General features: G+C 43.7%; 1 protein-coding gene and 1 long non-coding RNA gene across 7 annotated transcripts in view; one reads left to right on the top strand and one right to left on the bottom strand.

Annotated features, from left to right (window-relative positions):
- Positions 1-19,088, bottom strand: part of FAM20A (FAM20A golgi associated secretory pathway pseudokinase) — an 82,252-nt gene that overhangs the window by 61,384 nt on the left and 1,780 nt on the right. The window lies entirely within an intron of this gene.
- On the top strand, positions 1,116-15,485 carry LOC115473489. Its single transcript, XR_003942669.1, has 3 exons — positions 1,116-1,204; positions 10,906-10,911; positions 15,475-15,485. It is a non-coding gene; the product is annotated as an uncharacterized LOC115473489 (long non-coding RNA).

Raw genomic sequence — 19,088 nt, forward strand, 5'->3', positions numbered from 1 at the left:
TCAGAGTTTTGCCGCTGAATGGGAGAGGATCCCTTTCCGAGTTTTCTCAGTGGGGAAGGTGGGAGAGGGAGGAATGTTTATTTAACTTTTGTTTATTTATATACTTGGATTATGTACTGCCTTTTTGATGAAATTCACCCAAAGCAGAGTGCAGCAACAATAAGTCGAACGCAGGTAATAGACAATTACAGCAGTAAAAAATATTCAAATAACAGTACATGTGGTATGGTATAGTATGTTACTTACAATGTCAACACAATACACAATAAAATATTTTAATATAAAAAGGTTAATTTAAAGAAAGTTGCCCATGAAGTTAGAAAGGTACAAGACTATCATCTCAGCTAGGACAGGACTGCATAAGCAAGTCCTGGTACAGTAGGTATTAGTCCTTATGGGTGTGACTAGCAACTTAGTTGCTTCTTCCATTAAAAGCTTGGGGAAGAACCAAGCTTTTATCTGCTTCCTGAAATAGAGATAGCCTTGCGTTGAGCAAAGCCTTTCAGGGAGTACATTCCAGAGTGTGGGGGCTACTCTGGAGAAGGCTTGCTGTGTTATGTAATTTTTATTAGATTTTAATACTTATACAGATATTATAATATTGCAAAGTATAATACAGCCATTAAGTAATGAGATTAACAAATCAGGAAATCAAAGAAAAAATTCTCTTCTTATACAAACATAACATGGCTTCCTTAGACCTCAATATGAACTGGGGGGGGGGGGGGGGGTAGGAATCTAGTGAATTTAACATAACATACATAAATCATTACAACCTTAATTATGGTTCCGTCATTCCTTACTTCTTTATTCTACTCTACAGATTGTTTACTGTCTAGGAAGGTCTGAAGCTGATTAGGCAAATAATAAACATATTTTATCTGATTTAGTCTAATAATACATTTACAAGGATAGGCCAGGAGGAACGAAGCCCCCAATTCCAAAACTTTTGGTCTCACAGAGAGAAATTTTTTTCGTCTTTCTTGAGTGGACTTAGTCACGTCCAGGTAAAGCCAAATTTTTTGACCACCAAACAAACGGTCAGTTGATTTAAAATAAAGACGCATTATTGCATTTAAGTCCTGCTGAAATACAAATGAGACAATTAAAGTCCCTCTTTCAGTTACATCTTCAATTGATTGTTCCAAAATGTCTGTGACGTTTTGCAGGTCTATTGACTTCTCTGAGTCTATTTTTTTTCATTGTAGATGGTATATAATAAATTTTATTCAACTGTGGAAACACTTCTTGAGGAAATTTCAAATTTTCTTTTAAGTACCTACAAAACATGTCATTTGGGGAAACTCCCAACAGTCTAGGAAAATTCAATATTCGGAGATTTAATCTCCTATTATAGTTCTCCACTTGCTCTATCCTCCTTCTTAAATCCATATTATCCTTTATCACAGCGATTTTAAATTCTTCAGTTTGTTTAAACTCTCCCTGCAAGGCCTCAATTTTCAAAGAAAAATCTTGTTTCACCAACTCATGGGAGTTCTTCACCTCCTGTATATTTGCATTCAAAATCTTTACCTCTTCAGAAGATTGTTTCAATATTTTGTCCATCTCTACAAGCTTCAGCCAAATCTTACCCAGGCTCACCTCCATCTCTCTGGCAACCGCAGATTTTTCCTCAGATTCGAGCTCCCCTCTGGGCTCCTCAGGATCACCCCTTCTGAGGTCCACAGGAAACCCCGTTCGAATCGCGGCAGTTGCAGGGCAAGGAGGCGTCATAGAGATTGGAGAAGGCTTGCTGATGGGTGTCATGTCACGTGAGGTCCTTCGGAGAGAGTACACTCTTTGGGAGGACCTTAGCGGCCTTGGAAGTGTGCAGATGGCAATCCTGTTCTTCACGTATCCTGGCCTTCCTCTAAAGGCCTTGAAGGCCATACATAGAGTTTTACATTTAGCTCTATAATGTACTGGTAGCAAGTGAAGATTTTGCGCAAAGGGTGTGATGAGGCCATGTTGCTCGCAACCTTCTATTAGTCTCGATAAAGCATTCTGAATCAACTGGAGCTGGTGCAGACCCTTTGGAGTCAGGACAGTGTAGAATGCATTACAGTAATCCAGTTTTGAAGTTATCACGGCGTGAACTACTGTGACAAGACTTGCCTTCTCAATGTATTGAGAGAGAGGCATGTCTGACCCTTTTGATGATTTAAAAATGATGGGGGAAGGAGAGGCAGGGGCAGGGTGGGTAGGGCTCCCAAGGATGTGGCATATAGTAGGAGTGCCAATAATATTTCTAGATATTTCAGAAGCTAAAACACTTGCTTCTGTCTCTTAAGATGTAGGGGAACATTTAAGTGTGTGGCACACCTTCTTCGCTTCCTCCCTTTCTAACTCACATCCTCTCTCCTGCCCAACTTACATTGCACCCTTTAACCTTCTGTTGGCAGGAATTGGCCTTCTTGCCGAGCCGCAAGTCAATGGCTCCTCCTCTTCTGCTGATGGGATTTGCCCAGCCTGGAGTCACCGGCACCATGGTCCTCTTTCACGTCTGATGATAGGGCTTAGGAAACCCTGCCTACTTTTCCGCCAATGCCAGAGGGAGAGGGAAGTAGGATGTAGGGGCAAGCCCCTTTGCTTATATAACCACTAACAGAGCTGGTAACAACCTCAGCACCAGATACTTCAAGCCATGTATCATCAACACCATGAGCTGTGCCCTGATTCTACCATGGTCCTGCATCAGCAAGACGGACCTGCTTATGAACTGTTTGCCCATTGCAGTCACCTGACAGACATTCTTGCACAGTGATATGCACTCCAGGTCAGGCTAACCCAGCCACTTTGGAGCCTGGGCATGGAAGAAGGCCACCAGGTTCACATCAATGAGTTCCGGCAGAGAATACTTTTGGATGAGGTGTTAAACTGAGGTACTGTTTATTGTGGACACACAGTTAATCCCAGGCAGTGCTGTTCAAGGGGTGATGGTGGTGCCCTGAGTTAACTGTTGCTATGCACCCACCCACCCCATGTCTGCTTTAAAGTCTCCCCTCCTCCTCCTCTCACTGGCCTCAGAACCCTCCCTGCCTCGTTGGCATCTTCTCTACCTGCTCTTGTACAGTGCATTCACTGTGATCGTCTCCATACTCATCCACTGGCACTACCCCAGGTTTAAATGCAAGAACTGGAAGTACCTGTTCTCATATTTAAACCTGCAGCAGTGCCAGTGGCTGTGCAGAGAAAGGAGCACAGCGGTGGGAACAAAACTGCCTTTGTGAAGGCTGAGCCAGCGAGGCAGATTTTTGGCACCTTTGAACTTTGGCGTCCGGAGCTGGTGCCTTGTGCCTTGAGCTGGCCCTGGCCCCAGCGCACTTTCCTCAACAAGGATGTTAGCCCTGGACACTCCCAGGATTACTGCTATAGCTAAAGGCGTCTCTGCACCCGAGTCACTTCACCCACGCATCATAAGTCAAGCCCAAAGCAAGTTTGCTATTTCCCCACCGTAGTAATTTCCTTATCTCTTATTTGTCCCGTTTGTCTGTCCTAATTAGATTGTAAGCTCTGTCGAGCAGGGACTGTCTCTTACATGTTCAAGTGTACAGCGCTGCGTACGTCTAGTAGCGCAATAGAAATGATAAGTAGTAGCAGTCTTTGGAATTCCGGAATCTTGCTACTCTTTGGGATTCCACACAGAATCTTGCTTCTCTTTGGGATTCCAGAATCTTGCTTCTCTTTGGGATTCCAGAATGTTGCTACTCTTTGGGATTCTGCACGGAATCTTGGTACTCTTTGGGATTCTGCACGGAATCTTGCTACCCTTTGTCCTTATCTCTTATTTGTCCTGTTTGTCCTAATTAGATTGTAAGCTCTGTCGAGCAGGGACTGTCTCTTACATGTTCAAGTGTACAGCGCTGCGTACGTCTAGTAGCGCTTTAGAAATGATAAGTAGTAGTAGTAGCAGTAGTAGTAGTAGTATTCTCTGCCTTCAGCAGTGACCGCCTGTTTTTCTACCTGTTCTGTTATACTGCTTAGTTGGAATTTTGTATAGTTATTGGACTTTGTGTCTCTCGTTGCAGATTCACTCCCAGAATTACTGACAACACTACCCGCCCTCATCATAGGTCAACCCAAAGCAAGTTTGTTAATTATTCTCTGTCTTCAGCGGCAATTGTGCCACGGCAGCATGTGGCAAAGGAGCACACATAAAGACCGTGCTCCTTAGGCGTCACTCCTTAGGGTGAACAACGAAGGGGTGAGCGTAACACAACCATGGCGCGGTACTTTAATATTTCTTGATGTGGTTCTTGTGTCGGTTGAGCTCCCTTCTCTGTTCTGATCTTTTTCTCTCTTTCTATTTTTTCTGCTCTTCTTGGAAACCTACTACTACTACGTATCATTTCTATAGCGCTACTAGACGTACGCAGCGCTGTACACTTGAACATGAAGAGACAGTCCATTCTCGACAGAGCTTACAATCTAATTAGGACAGAAAAACAGGACAAAAGAGATAAGGATAAAAAGTAGCAAGATTCCGGAATCACAAAGAGTAGCAAGATTCTGTGCGGAATCCTAAAGAGTAGCAACATTCTGGAACCCAAAGAATAGCAAGATTCCAGAATCCTAAAGACTACTACTACTACTTATCATTTCTAAAGCGCTACTAGACGTATGCAGTGCTGTACACTTGAACATGAAGAGACAGTCCCTTCTCGCCAGAGCTTACAATCCAATTAGGACAAACAGGACAAATAAGGGATAAGGACAAAGAGTAGCAAGATTCTGGACTCCCAAAGAGTAGCAAGATTCCATGCAGAATCCCAAACAGTAGCAAGATTCCGGACTCCCAAATAGTAGCAACATTCTGTGCAGAATCCTACTACTACTATTTAGCATTTCTATAGCGCTACAAGGCATACGCATAGAGTAGCAAGATTCCATGCAGAATCCCAAATAGTAGCAAGATTCTGGACTCCCAAAGAGTAGCAACATTCCGTGCAGAATCCCAAACAGTAGCAAGATTCTGGAATCCTAAACACTACTACTACTTATCATTTCTAAAGCGCTACTAGACCTACGCAGCGCTGTACACTTGAACATGAAGAGACAGTCCTTTCTCGCCAGAGCTTACAATCCAATTAGGACAAACAGGACAAATAAGGGATAAGGACAAAGAGTAGCAAGATTCTGGACTCCCAAAGAGTAGCAAGATTCCATGCAGAATCCCAAACAGTAGCAAGATTCCGGACTCCCAAATAGTAGCAACATTCCGTGCAGAATCCCAAATAGTAGCAACATTCTGGAACCCAAAGAGTAGCAACATTCCGTGCAGAATCCCAAACAGTAGCAAGATTCTGGAATCCCAAACACTACTACTACTTATCATTTCTAAAGCGCTACTAGACGTACGCAGCGCTGTACACTTGAACATGAAGAGACAGTCCCTTCTGGCTGAAATCTCTTCTCATCCTCCAATCTATCTCCTCTTAGTCTACTGCTCTCCTTTGGAGCATGTCTATCAGACTTTAGCAGATGCCTCAGCCTAATTTCCCAATCTTCTTGTGATGAGTTACTTTAATACTCATGTGGACTCTATGGACACCCACGCTCTGCATATTTGTCGTCTTTGATCTCAGATTTAGGTCTGGTGTAGCATGTTTCTTTTCCAACTCACTCTGCTGGCCATACTCTTGACATGATTATTTCACCCCAGCATTCTTTGTTTAGTCTCACTTCATTATGCTCTGCACTGTTATCTTGGATCTGATCATTATTTTCTTTCTTTTTTGATCTCTGTCTGTACCTCAGTTATTCGTCCTGTTACTAAAGATTTCTGGTCTAGATGTCTTGGTAAGATAGATCCTCTCACTCTTCCTTCTATGTGTGATTATCTCCCTATTAACTTCTTGGACATACCAATGAATGAGCAGGTAGATAACTGGAATACTGCTTTACATGAGGCTGTTGATAATACTGTCCTACTTTCTTTGGTTAAATGTCAGAAGTCAGTTTGCCAACATTGGTTTCATGCAGGTTTAAAACTTTGTCAACGTCAAGTCGGGAGAACTGAATGCCAATGGCGCAAAAACAAATCAGAGTCATTTAAGAGGATGGCAAGAAATGCACAACAGTACTGTGTATCGCAACTGCGAGCTGCTAAACGTACATTCTACTGGAGGAGTAGCCTAGTGGTTAGTGCAGTGGACTTTGATCCTGGGGAACTGAGTTCAATTCCCACTGCAACTCCTTGTGATTCTGGGCAAGTCACTTAACCCTCTGCTGCCCCTGGTACAAAATAAGTACCTGAATATATGTAAACTGCTTTGAATGTACTTGCAAAAACCTCAGAAAGGCGATATATCAAGTCCCATTTCCCTTTCCTATTGGAGATTCTACATGGAATGTTGCTACTAATTGAGATTCTAGATGGAATGTTGCTACTATTGAGATTCTGTTGCTACTATTTGAGATTCTACATGGAATGTTGCTACTATTGAGATTCTGTTGCTACTATTTGAGATTCTACATGGAATGTTGCTATTCCACTAGCAACATTCCATGTAGAAGCCTGCCCTTGCAGATCAGCAATGCGGCCGCGCAGGCTTCTGTTTCTGTGAGTTTGACGTCCTGCACCATTGTTTGTCAAAGTTTTCTTTTTTGGTGGAAACCAGAAAACTCCCCAAACCCCTGCTTCATGTTTTTCAGATTCCATTGGCTACATTCCATATTTTTCAGTGGATCTAGGGCAAATCCAGCATTCAAATGAGGGGGAAAGCTGTCCACTTTGCAAGCCCAGCAAGCTTAAGACAAGATTCAATCTGCACAGACATGACATGAAGATAGCCGGTGCCAGTCAGGTTCCCACCCCGGTGGGCCAGCATTTTACAAGACCAGGACACTGCACCAGTGATTTCAAAGTTGGAATCCTGAAAGGTAACTTTAAAACAATACAGGAACGTAAGATCTTTGAAGTCAGAATGATTGAATATTTTGACACCCAACAGACAGGACTTAACAAGGATCTGGGTTTTCTAGCCCATTATAAACCACAAAATTGTATTTCTCTGTTTACCAACCTCCTCTCAACTATCCGCATCCATCCTGTTAGAATATCAATGAAATGCTTTGATGTCCCCTGCATACCTCCTACCCACCCCCACCCTCCCACCCTGTCAGACTGTCAAAGTAATGCTTGGATGTCTCACTCATATATACTATCTGCTATCACATTTGCTTATTTCCAATCTGAGGAAGAAGGGCAACCTTCGAAAGCTAATCAAGAAATGTATTAAGTTACGTCCAATAAAAAAGGTATCATCTTATTTTCTTTTCCATGTTTTATTTTGTTTGATTTCTATTGATAACCTTTAAGAGTGGACTAACATAGCTACCACACCTCTCCATTTCAGAATCTAAATCTCAGTTTGCACATTTTGCATTATACCTGCCTAACGAATAAGATAAACACCACTTTTGGAAAACCACCAAGGAAGGCTGCCCTGATATAGAAAGTACAGGAGGTTGTAAAGATGGTTTGCTTACGGTTTCATACATTTTCTGCTGAATTATAGAGTAGCTAGACTGGAGGATGCAGAGCTACAGGAAATAAATGTGAGAAAGGTGAAGACAAAAGCCACCTGACAGATGGTTCAGTAGATGCTTCAGTCCAGTAGGGAACATAGCAAATCCTGTTCCACCGTCTACCAGGCTCCTACATTTCATCAAACATTCATTATTTGGCTGTTTGTGTTCAGAAGGCTGGCAGTTCAAGTTTTTTTCAGTCCCTTGTTTTCCTCAGAGGATGAAGCACACATCTGACTTTCAGGGCTGCCAAATTACCCAGTACCAGGCTGGAGATTTTAGTACCGTCCTGGATTTCTGATCACCTCACCCTGGTGCATTATGGGACTTGCAACATTGATTTCAATGGGCAGGATCAGCCACTACAAATCCCATACTGCTTTGGGATGTAAGTTCAAAATCAGGTCTAGCCAAAAATCTCCAACCTGGAACTGAGTAACTTAGCAGGTCTGGAATTTTTGGCTGTAGTCTGAACTTCAGCAAGCCGGTCAGCCAGGGGCAACTTGGAGCGGAAGCCTATTTTGGGAAGTACAAACTCCCCCTCAAATCACAAGTCAGGAACCTTGGAATACAGTTAGATTCAACACTTGCTCTGATTCCCTGGATCCTAGCAACCTTCACGAGCTGCTTCTACTATTTGCGACAGCTACGCTGCCTCTCTCCTTACATCGAGAAGGTAAATCTTATCCCAGTTGTGGATGCCATGGTAACATCAAGACTGGATTACTATAATGCAGGGGTGTAGCTATGTGGGCCACGGGGGCACGGACCCCCACAGATTACGCCCTGGACCCCTCTACATTTGACCACCCCCGCATCATCAGGTACCTTGTTTGCTGGGGGGGGGGGGGGTTCCTAATCCCCGTCAGTTGAAGAGTCTTCTTCAGCGCCAGTCGACTCCGGCGCCTTCGTTGTGTGATCATCTGTTTCTGATGCCTTACGTCCTGCACTGTGCATGTAGCCCCGTGCAGGACGTAAGGCATCAGAAACAGATGATCACATAACGAAGGCACTGGAGTCGACTGACGCTGAAGAAGACTCTTCGACTAGCGGGGATTGGGGACCCCCACCAGCAAACAAGGTACCCGATGCGGCGGCGGGGCAGGGGCAGTGGCGGCGGCAGGGGGGGTTGCGGTTGCAGCAGCGGGGGTCAGCCCAAAGTGGCGGGGGGGTCGGCGGCGAGGGAGGCAGGTAAACAGTGCCCCCCCACCTCAGGCTGTGGCCCCCCCTCCCGCCGAGGTCTGGCTACGCCCCTGCTGTAATGCACTCAACAACAGTCTGATTTAGGGTTACCATATAGCTCCAGAAAAAGGAGTAGGGACGGGTAATCCACTTAGGTGGATGAACAACAAAATCCCACAAATCAAATGAACGAAAAAACAGGAGTGGGAAGTGGACCTATGACTCCAGAGAGGTTAAACGAGAAAAAACTTTATTACAGACTCGACACAGATCTATGTTTCGGCCACAGGCCTGCCTCAGGAATCTCTGTAAGAAGTAGTCAAAAGGAATGCCTCTGAGAGATAAGGAGGGTGTCTCTAGAGTTTAGTGCGCACTCATTTATACGCGAGGTAAAAACGCTAGTGCACCTTAGTAAACAGGGCCCTTAATTTTAGATGGCTAACTTTCATCCATTGTTGAATTGAAATGATAGCGGGGATGGGACGACTTCCCTATGAAGAAAGACTAAGGAGGCTAGGGCTTTTTAGCTTGGAGAAGAGACGGCTGAGGGGAGACATGATAGAGGTATATAAAATAATGAGTGGAGTGGAACAGGTGGATGTGAAGCGTCTGTTCACGCTTTCCAAAAATACTAGAACTAGGGGGCCTGCGATGAAACTACAGTGTAGTAAATTTAAAACAAATCGGAGAAAATTTTTCTTCACCCATCGCATAATTAAACTCTGGAATTCGTTGCCGGCGAACGTGGTGAAGGCGGTTAGCTTGGCAGAGTTTAAAAGGGGGTTAGACAGTTTCCTAAAGGACAAGTCCATAAACCGCTACTAAATGGACTTGGGAAAAATCCACAATTCCAGGAATAACATGTATAGAATGTTTGTACGTTTGGGAAGCTTGCCAGGTGCCCTTGGCCTGGATTGGCCGCTGTCGTGGACAGGATGCTGGGCTTGATGGACCTTTGGTCTTTTCCCAGTGTGGCATTACTTATGTACTTATGTCCTCTACTTGGCTCACTTTTATTACATAGAGCAGTGATTTAACCTATTGTGATGTCATAGTGGCTCATTCCACCAATAAGAGCCAACCTCATTAGTGATGTCACAATGGCTTGACAGGTGCCCTTGGCCTGGATTGGCCGCTGTCCTGGACAGGATGCTGGGCTCGATGGACCCTTGGTCTTTTCCCAGTGTGGCATTACTTATGTACTTACGACTGTAGATATAATCTTAATTTGTCCACAGTTGCTTTCACTGACTACTCAGTTGAGATTAGAACCCGAATGTTGTCTGTGTAGATTCTGAACTGTACATTTAAACAGTTCAGCAATCTACACAATGGTAGAAGAAGGATGTTAAACAAGACAGCTGATAAACAAGATCCCTGGGGCACACCTGTTAATATTTTAACATTGTCAGATTTGTCAAAATTAATTACACAACATTTTCTAATTTGCAGAAATGAAAAACCAACTCAGAACATTTCTATTCAAACCGATTGATTTTAATTGATCACACTGCTGTAGTTGACCGATCATATGAAAAGGTGAGGAAATATCCAATTCAACCAAAAACACAAGCACTGACCTTTATCAAAACTCGTTCTGATATCATCAGACAAGGAAAGTGGCAATGTTTCTGTGTCATGATTTGTCTGAATATCAAACTGATTAGGATCCAAAATTGAATGTTTTTCAAGAAAATCAGTTAACTGCGGTCTGTGCCAGAACCGGTGGTGGGAGGCGGGGCTGGTGGTTGGGAGGCGGGGCTAGTGCTGGGCAGACTTATACAGTCTGTGCCAGAACCGGTGGTGGGAGGCGGGGCTGGTGGTTGGGAGGCGGGGATAGTGCTGGGCAGACTTATACGGTCTGTGCCCTGAAAAGAACAGGTACAAATCAAGGTAGGGTATACACAAAAAGTAGCGCATATGAATTTATCTTGTTGGGCAGACTGGATGGACCCTGCAGGTCTTTTTCTGCCATCATCTACTATGTTACTATGTATGTATGTATGTAACTGAGCGTTAAACTACTTTTTCCATAGATTTTGCCAAGAAAGGTAAAGAGGAGATAGGCTTGTAGTTATCGACTACATTCATGTCAAATGCACAAATTTTTTTAAAGGGGTTTAACGGCTTTCTTTAATCCAATTGGGACCATTTCTGTGTCAAAACATTTATTTATGATATTAGCAAATAAAGGAACTGGTAAATCTATACAAAACACTAACAATTATCCAACAACAATAAATATTTGTGAAGGAGAAAACCCCTCAGAACCTGTCGGACCTTAAGTCCTAGGTGTACAACGAGGCTAGGGTTACCATATGGCTCCAGAAAAAGGAGGACGGATTGAGCCAGCCAGGTTTTACTTCCATTGCTTTCCATTGAAAGCAATGGGCAATTACTTCGATTGAAAGCAATTACTTCCATTGAAAGCAATGGAAGTAAAACCCGGCTGGCTCAATCCGTCCTCCTTTTTCTGGAGCCATATGGTAACCCTAAACAAGGCAGAATATGGCCGTTGATAGTTTCTATCGTGTTTTTTTTTTAAAGCTTTCTCCGTTTTTTTTCCTGTTCTCTTTTTTCTTTCACTGTGTTTTTAACGTGCATCTACTGCGCTTCAAAAAAATAATGTTTTAAACTGATAATCACTAAATAATTCTGAAAAAGCGCCCATGAAAGCAAAACAAAAAATCTGTTCAGTTTCAAGGTTATAGAACAGCACTTAGCTTTTGTCCGACGGTGCCACCGTTTCACCTCAAAAGTGGCTTCCTCAGGGACTTTAGTGCTCGTTCTCCTTGCCTTGGCTGCTCTTAGATTTTTTTTTTTCAGTTCGCCCACTTCTAAACAAACAGCGCCATTTTAGAAGTGCTGTTCTATATCCTTGAAACTGAACAGATTGATGCTTTGCTTTTATGGGCGCTTTTTCAGAATTATTTAGTGATTATCAGTTTAAAACATTATTTTTTTGAAGCGCAGTAGATGCACGTTAAAAACACAGTGAAAGAGAAAAGAAAAAAAACCCGGAGAAATCTAAAAAAAACCCCATGATAGAAACTATCAACGGCCATATTCTGCCTCATTGTACACCTAGGACTTAAGGTCCGACAGGTTCTGAGGGGTTTTCTCTGTCATAAATATTTATTGTTGTTGGATAATTGTTAGTGTTTTGTATAGATTTACCAGTGTCCAGCACCAGTTGTTCCTGCATCATTTTCCAGAACTGATAAATCTCTCAGAGCCGTTACTACCGAAGGATTACAAACATCTAGCCTACAATGACTACTACTGATAGGAGAAAAAAAATCATGCTTGAACTGATAAATTCTGAAATTCAGACCATTGATCTGTAAAAGATAATGAAGTATAAGGTTACCTGTAGAAATGACACGCTCATAGCTATTTCTCCCAATTCTTTCTCTACTTAAAACATTTTCCTACTCACTATTAAATCCAGTTTAGTTATCGCCTGCCAGATAATTTCCAGTGTCACTGGTGCTCTTGGAACAGCACTGCCATTTTGTGGGGTTGCAGACTCACCCGAGTGCCCAACAGGAACCTTCAAGGATTCCAAAAGCAGCTCCTTCCCAGGGCAAGACCGAGATGTGTGAATCGTGCTCTCTGGTGTACACTCCTGTGTTGGAGCCAGCCCCGTTTTTATTTTCTTACATTTGTACCCTGCGCTTTCCCACTCATGGCAGGCTCAATGCGGCTTACATGGGGCAATGGAGGGTTAAGTGACTTGCCCAGAGTCACAAGGAGCTGCCTGTGCCTGAAGTAGGAATGGAACTCAGTTCCTCAGGACCAAAGTCCACCACCCTAACCACTAGGCCACTCCTCCACTGTTGCTACTATTTGAGATTCTATTGCTATTCCACTAGCAACAACATTCCATGTAGAAGTTGGCCCTTGCAGATCACCAATGTGGCCGCGCAGGCTTCTGCTTCTGTGAGTCTGACATGCAGGATGTCAGACTCACAGAAACAGAAGCCTGCGCAGCCTTCTACATGGAATGTTGCTAGTGGAAATAGTAGCAACATTCCATGTAGAATCTCCAATAGTATCTATTTTATTTTGTTACATTTGTACCCTGCGCTTTCCCACTCATGGCAGGCTCAATGCGGCTTACAACTTATATACAGGTACTTATTTGTACCTGGGGCAATGGAGGGTTAAGTGACTTGCCCAGAGTCACAAGGAGCTGCCTGTGCCTGCAGTGGGAATCAAACCCAGTTATTATTCTTACCCCTCTGGTTATCCATTATTGCAAGAGGTAAAGCAGTCTGTACGCAGGAGCAGGTTAAGAGGAGGTAGTTCTACACACAGCTTCTAAATGGAATTTTATTTTTAAATTTTATATACTGTCTTCCTGAATTAGCTATCCAAAGTTCCAAAAGTACAAAGACTAGGGGACACTCGAGGAAGTTATGTGGAAACACCTTTTAAAACGAATAGGAGGTAATATTTTTTCATTCAACGAATAGTTAAGCTCTGGAACTCTTTGCCGAAGGATGTAGGGTTAGTGTATCTGGGTTTGAAAAAAATTTGGACAAATTCCTGGAGGAAAAGTCCATAGTCTGCTATTGAGACAGACATGGGAAGCATGTAGTATGGGATTTGTAGTATGGAGTGTTGCCACGATTTGGGTTTCTGGAAAACAGGATACTGGCCTAGATGGACCATTGGTCTGTGGTGGGAGGCGGGGCTGGTGGTTGGGAAGCGGGGATAGTGTTGGGCAGACTTATACGGTCTGTGCCTGAGCCGGTGGTGGGAGAAGGGGCTGGTGGTTGGGAGGCGGGGATAGTGTTGGGCAGACTTATACGGTCTGTGCCTGAGCCGGTGGTGGGAGGAGGGGCTGGTGGTTGGGAGGCGGGGATAGTGCTGGGCAGACTTATACGGTCTGTGCCCTGAAAAGGACAGGTACAAATCAAGGTAGGGTATACACAAAAAGTAGCACATATGAGTTTATCTTGTTGGGCAGACTGGATGGACCGTGCAGGTCTTTTTCTGCCGTCATCTACTATATGTATGGCTACTTTTATGTTCTTTTGTGTCTAATCTCAACAGCACGTCATTCAGCTCTATCAACAGAGCTCAAACGGGAAGAAAAGAAGTCCTGCAGCTCTTTCTGCGGAGTGTAAATGTGAATGTGAAAAAGGAGGACACATTGATCCAGTCCGGGTTTTGCTTCCATTGAAAGCAATGGAAGTCAAACCCAGACTGGCTCAATCTGTCCTCTTTTTTTTCCAGCCATATGGTAACCCTAGTCTGACTACAAAAGGTCTGCACCAGCTCCAGTTGATTCAGAATGCTGCAGCAAGACTCATAGGAGGTTGCAAGCGACGTGACCACATCACACCATTTTTTGCAAAAACTTCATTGGCTACCAGAACAATACAGGGTTAAATTTAAAACTGAAAGGAAATGGCCCCCGAGTATCTGAAGAATAGGATGATCCTCCACACACCGCCAAGGACACTAAGGTCCTCCCGAGGACTTTCACTAACTACACCCTCTCCAAAAGACATTACACGATGTGATACCCGCAAGCAAACCTTCTCTGGAGTAGCCCCCACACTGGAATGCATTGCCTGAAAGGCTCCGCTTAACACAAGACTATCTCTACTTCAGGAAGCAGATGGAAGCTTGGCTCTTCAACCAAGCCTTTAATGGTAGAAGTAACTAACTTGTTAATCTCACTCACACACACAAGGAGTGACACAGGATGCACAAACTGCAGCAGGACATGTTTGTCCACTCTGACCATAGCAGAGGTAATATTTAACCATCTCTCTGACCTCATGTGCACCTTTCTTTACTACTTACTACTACTTATCATTTCTATAGCGCTACTAGACGTACGCAGCGCTGTACACTTGAGCATGAAGAGACAGTCCCTGCTCGACAGAGCTTACAATCTAATTAGGACAAACAGGACAAATAAGGGATAAGGATAAAAAGCAGCAAGATTCCGGAATCACAAAGAGTAGCAAGATTCTGGAACCCAAAGAATAGCAAGATTCCGGAATCCTAAAGACTACTGCTACTACTACTTATCATTTCTATAGCGCTACTAGATGTACGCAGCGCTGTACACTTGAGCATGAAGAGACAGTCCCTGCTCGACAGAGCTTACAATCTAATTAGGACAAACAGGACAAATAAGAGATAAGGGAATATTAAAGTGAGGATAATAAAATAAGGGTTCTGAACAAGTGAATAAGGGTTAGGAGTTAAAAGCAGCATCAAAAAGGTGAGCTTTTAGCTTAGATTTGAAGACGGCCAGAGATGGAGCTTGATGTACCGGCTCAGGAAGTCTATTCCAGGCATATGGTGCAGCAAGATAAAATGAACGGAGTCTGGAGTTAGCGGTGGAGGAGAAGGGTGCAGATAAGAGAGATTTACCCAGTGAAGGGAGTTCCCGGGGAGGAGTGTAGGGAGAGATGAGAGTGGAGAGGTATTGAGGAGCTGCAGAGTGAATGCACTTATAAGTCAATAAGAGGAGTTTGAACTGTATGCGGAAACGGATAGGAAGCCAGTGAAGTGACTTGAGGAGAGGGCTAATATGAGCATAACGACACTGGCGGAATATTAGTCGTGCAGCAGAATTTTGAACAGATTGGAGAGAGATGGCTAAGTGAGAGACCTATGAGAATCAAGTTGCAATAGCCTAAGCGAGAGGTGATAAGAGTGTGGATGAGGGTTCTGGTAGTGTGCTCAGAAAGGAAAGGGCGAATTTTGGTGATATTTTAGAGAAAGAAACGACAGGTTTTAGCAGTCTGCTGAATATGTGCAGAGAAGGAGAGGGAGGAGTCGAAGATGACCCCAAGGTTACAAGCTGATGAGACAGGAAGGATGAGAGTGTTATCCACAGAAATAGAGAAAGGGGGAAGAGGAGAGGTTGTGGTTTAGGGGAAAAGATAAGAAGCTCAGTCTTGGTCATGTTTAGTTTCAGATGGTGCTGAGACATCCAGGCGGCAATGTCTGACAGGCAGGCTGATACTTTGGCCTGTATTTCGGCTGAGATTTCTGGTGTGGAGAGGTAGATCTGGGAGTCATCAGCGTAAAGATGATACTGAAAACCTTGGGATGAGATCAGAGTACCAAGGGAAGAAGTATAGATGGAGAAGAGAAGAGGTCCCAGGACAGATCCCTGAGGTACACCAACTGACAGTGGGATAGAAGTAGAGGAAGATCCACTAGAGTATACGCTAAAGGTATGCTGGGAGAGATAAGAAGAAAACCAGGGAAGAACAGAGCCCTGAAATCCAAGTGAGGACAGCGTATCAAGGAGTAGGCTGTGATGTACAGTGTCAAAAGCAGCAGATAGATCGAGAAGGATGAGGATAGAATAGAGAACTTTGGATCTGGCCAGGACTTTAGCAAGCACTGTTTCAGTTGAATGAAGGGGGCCAAAGCCAGGTTGAAGTGGATCAAGAATAGCTTGAGATGAAAGAAAGTCAAGGCACCGGCGGTGAAGAGCACGTTCAAGTATCTTGGATAGGAAAGGGAGGAGGGAGATGGGGCGATAGTTGGAAGGACAGGTAGGGTTCAATGAAGGTTTTTTAAGGAGTGGTGTGACTATGGCATGTTTGAAGGCATCAGGAACAGCCACAGTGGACAGTGAAAGATTGAGGATATGACAGATAAAAGGGATGACAGTAGGAGAGATAGTGTTAAGTGGATGGGTGGGAATAGGATCAGAGGAACAGGTAGTTAGTTTCGAGGAGGAAAGAAGATGTGTAGTTTCCTCTTCAGTGATTTCAGAAAGGAAGAAAGGAGGCAGGGGTTGGAGGGCTGAGAGAATGGACTAAGGGAAGGAGAGGTTGAGGTGATCTGGTTGAGGATTCAAGTTTAATCTTGTGAACCTTATCATGAAAGTACTCAGCCAGAGTCTGGGGAAAGAAGAGTTGGAGGTGAAGGCACTTTGAGGAGAGAGTTCAGTGTGGCAAAGAGACTCTTTAAATTAGTCACTTTATTTTCTAAATCCTCTTACTCTCTTACCTATCTATTATTTATTTATTTATTTGTAGCATTTGTATCCCACATTTTCCCACCAATTTGCAGGCTCAATGTGGCTTACATTTGCCGTAGTGGTGGTTGCCATTTCCGGGTAACAAAATTACAAATGGTGTTGCGTTAAGGTGCATACATACATGGTAACCTAGATGGAACATCACATACGTGGAACAGTTCATGGTATATATATATACCGTGTGCATACATACATGGAAAAGAAGAATACATTATGGTATTGCGTGAAGGTTCCTGGGTGATAATTGGATTATAACATACATTAGGTCATCGACTATGGAGAGACCATATTTGACATAAGGATTGTAGTGATAGTATTTGTTCATTAATGGCAAAGAGGTTAGTCAGTCAAGTGATAAGGTTTCGGTTGTCTCTAGGTCGTGTATAGTCTTATTATATAGTATTTAAGATGGATGTTTATGGTATGCCTTCTTGAACAGATCTGTTTTCAGTAGCCTTCGGAAGATGGTTAGGTCTTGCATTGTTTTTATGGTCTTCGGTAGTGCATTCCATAGCTGGGTACAGATGTATGAGAAACTGGTCGCGTATGTGGATTTATATTTTAATCCTTTGCAGTTAGGGTAACGGAGATTAAGGAATGTGCATGCTGATCTTTTTGCGTTCCTAGTAGGCAAGTCTATTAGGTCTGACATGTAGGTTGGGGCTTCCCCGTGAATGATCTTGTGGACCAGGGTGCAGACCTTGAACGCAATTCGTTCTTTTAGTGGGAGCCAGAGTAGTTTTTCTCTTAGGGGTCTGGCACTTTCGTATTTCGTTTTCCCAAATATGAGTCCATCTTTGCTTATACCCTATGCTGTCAATTAAAATGTTGTATTACATATTATGTTGACATTGTAAGTAGTATACTATGCCATACTTTGTATTGTTATTTGAATATTTTTACTGCTGTAATTGTCTATTTCTCATGTTGGATTTATTCGTATTGTACACCGCCTTGAGTGAATTCCTTCAAAAAAGCAGTAAATTAATCCTAATAAATAAATAATTTATTAGGATGAAACAGTGTGACAAGGCAGTGGCCGTAGCTAGAAGGTTGCTAGGCTGTATAGGGAGAGGCGTGACCAGCAGAAGAAAAGCGGTGTTGATGCCCCTGTACAAGTTGTTGGTGAGGCCCCACCTGGAGTAATGTGTTCAGTTTTGGAGGCCGTATCTTGCGAAGGATGTAAAAAGAATTGAAGCGGTGCAAAGAAAAGCTACGAGGATGGTATGGGATTTACTTTACAAGACGTATGAGGAGAGACTTGCTGACCTGGACATGTATACCCTGGAGGAAAGGAGAAACAAGGGTGATATGATACAGACGTTCAAATATTTGAAAGGTATTAATCCGCAAATGAACCTTTTCCGGAGATGGGAAGGCGGTAGAACGAGAGGACATGAAATGAGATTGAAGGGGGGCAGACTCAAGAAAAATGTCAGGAAGTATTTTTTCACGGAGAGAGTAGTGGATGCTTGGAATGCCCTGTGGGAGGTGGTGGAGAGGAAAACGGTAACGGAATTCAAACATGCGTGGGATAAAACATAAAGGAATCCTGTTCAGAAGGAAGGGATCCTCAGGAGCTTAGCCTTGAATGGGTGGCAGAGACGGTTGGGAGGCGGGGCTAGTGCTGGGCAGACTTATACGGTCTGTGCCAGGGCTGGTGGTTGGGAGGCGGGGATAGTGCTGGGTAGACTTATACGGTCTGTGCCAGAGCCGGTGGTGGGAGGCGGGGCTGGTGGTTGGGAGGCGGGGGATAGTACTGGGCGGACTTATACGGTCTGTGCCCTGAAAAAGACAGGTACAAATCAAGGTAAGGTATACACAAAAAACTAGCACATATGAGTTTATCTTGTTGGGCAGACTGGATGGACCGTGCAGGTCTTTTTGTACTGTCATCTACTATGTTACTATGATTTAGTTCATACTTTTTTCAGTAGTAGCTCAAGGTGAATTACATTCAGGTGCATTAACACAGCAACCAGATGTTACCAAATGATTGTAATCCCTGACTGTCACAAAGAATTATTCAATAACCATACCCATCTCAGAAGAAAACTACTAACACATCCTTTTCAAAAAAATCTTACGGGTAATCACCACTGTTACCAAATGCCTCAATCTGATTATAAATGTTTAATAACAATGTAACCCTTTTTGACTGTTGAATGTAAGCCACATTGAACCAAAACTAGTTTTTGGCAGTGGCGTACCAAGGGCGGGGTGGTGGGGGCGGTCCGCCCCGGGTGCACGCTGCTGGGGGAGTGCAGAGAGCAGCTGCATGCCTGTCAGCTCCGCTGGTTCCCTGCTCCCTCTGCCCCGGAACAGGTTACTTCCTGTTCCGGGGCAG

This window comes from Microcaecilia unicolor, chromosome 6 (assembly GCF_901765095.1).
Source record: "Microcaecilia unicolor chromosome 6, aMicUni1.1, whole genome shotgun sequence".
NCBI lineage: Eukaryota > Metazoa > Chordata > Amphibia > Gymnophiona > Siphonopidae > Microcaecilia > Microcaecilia unicolor.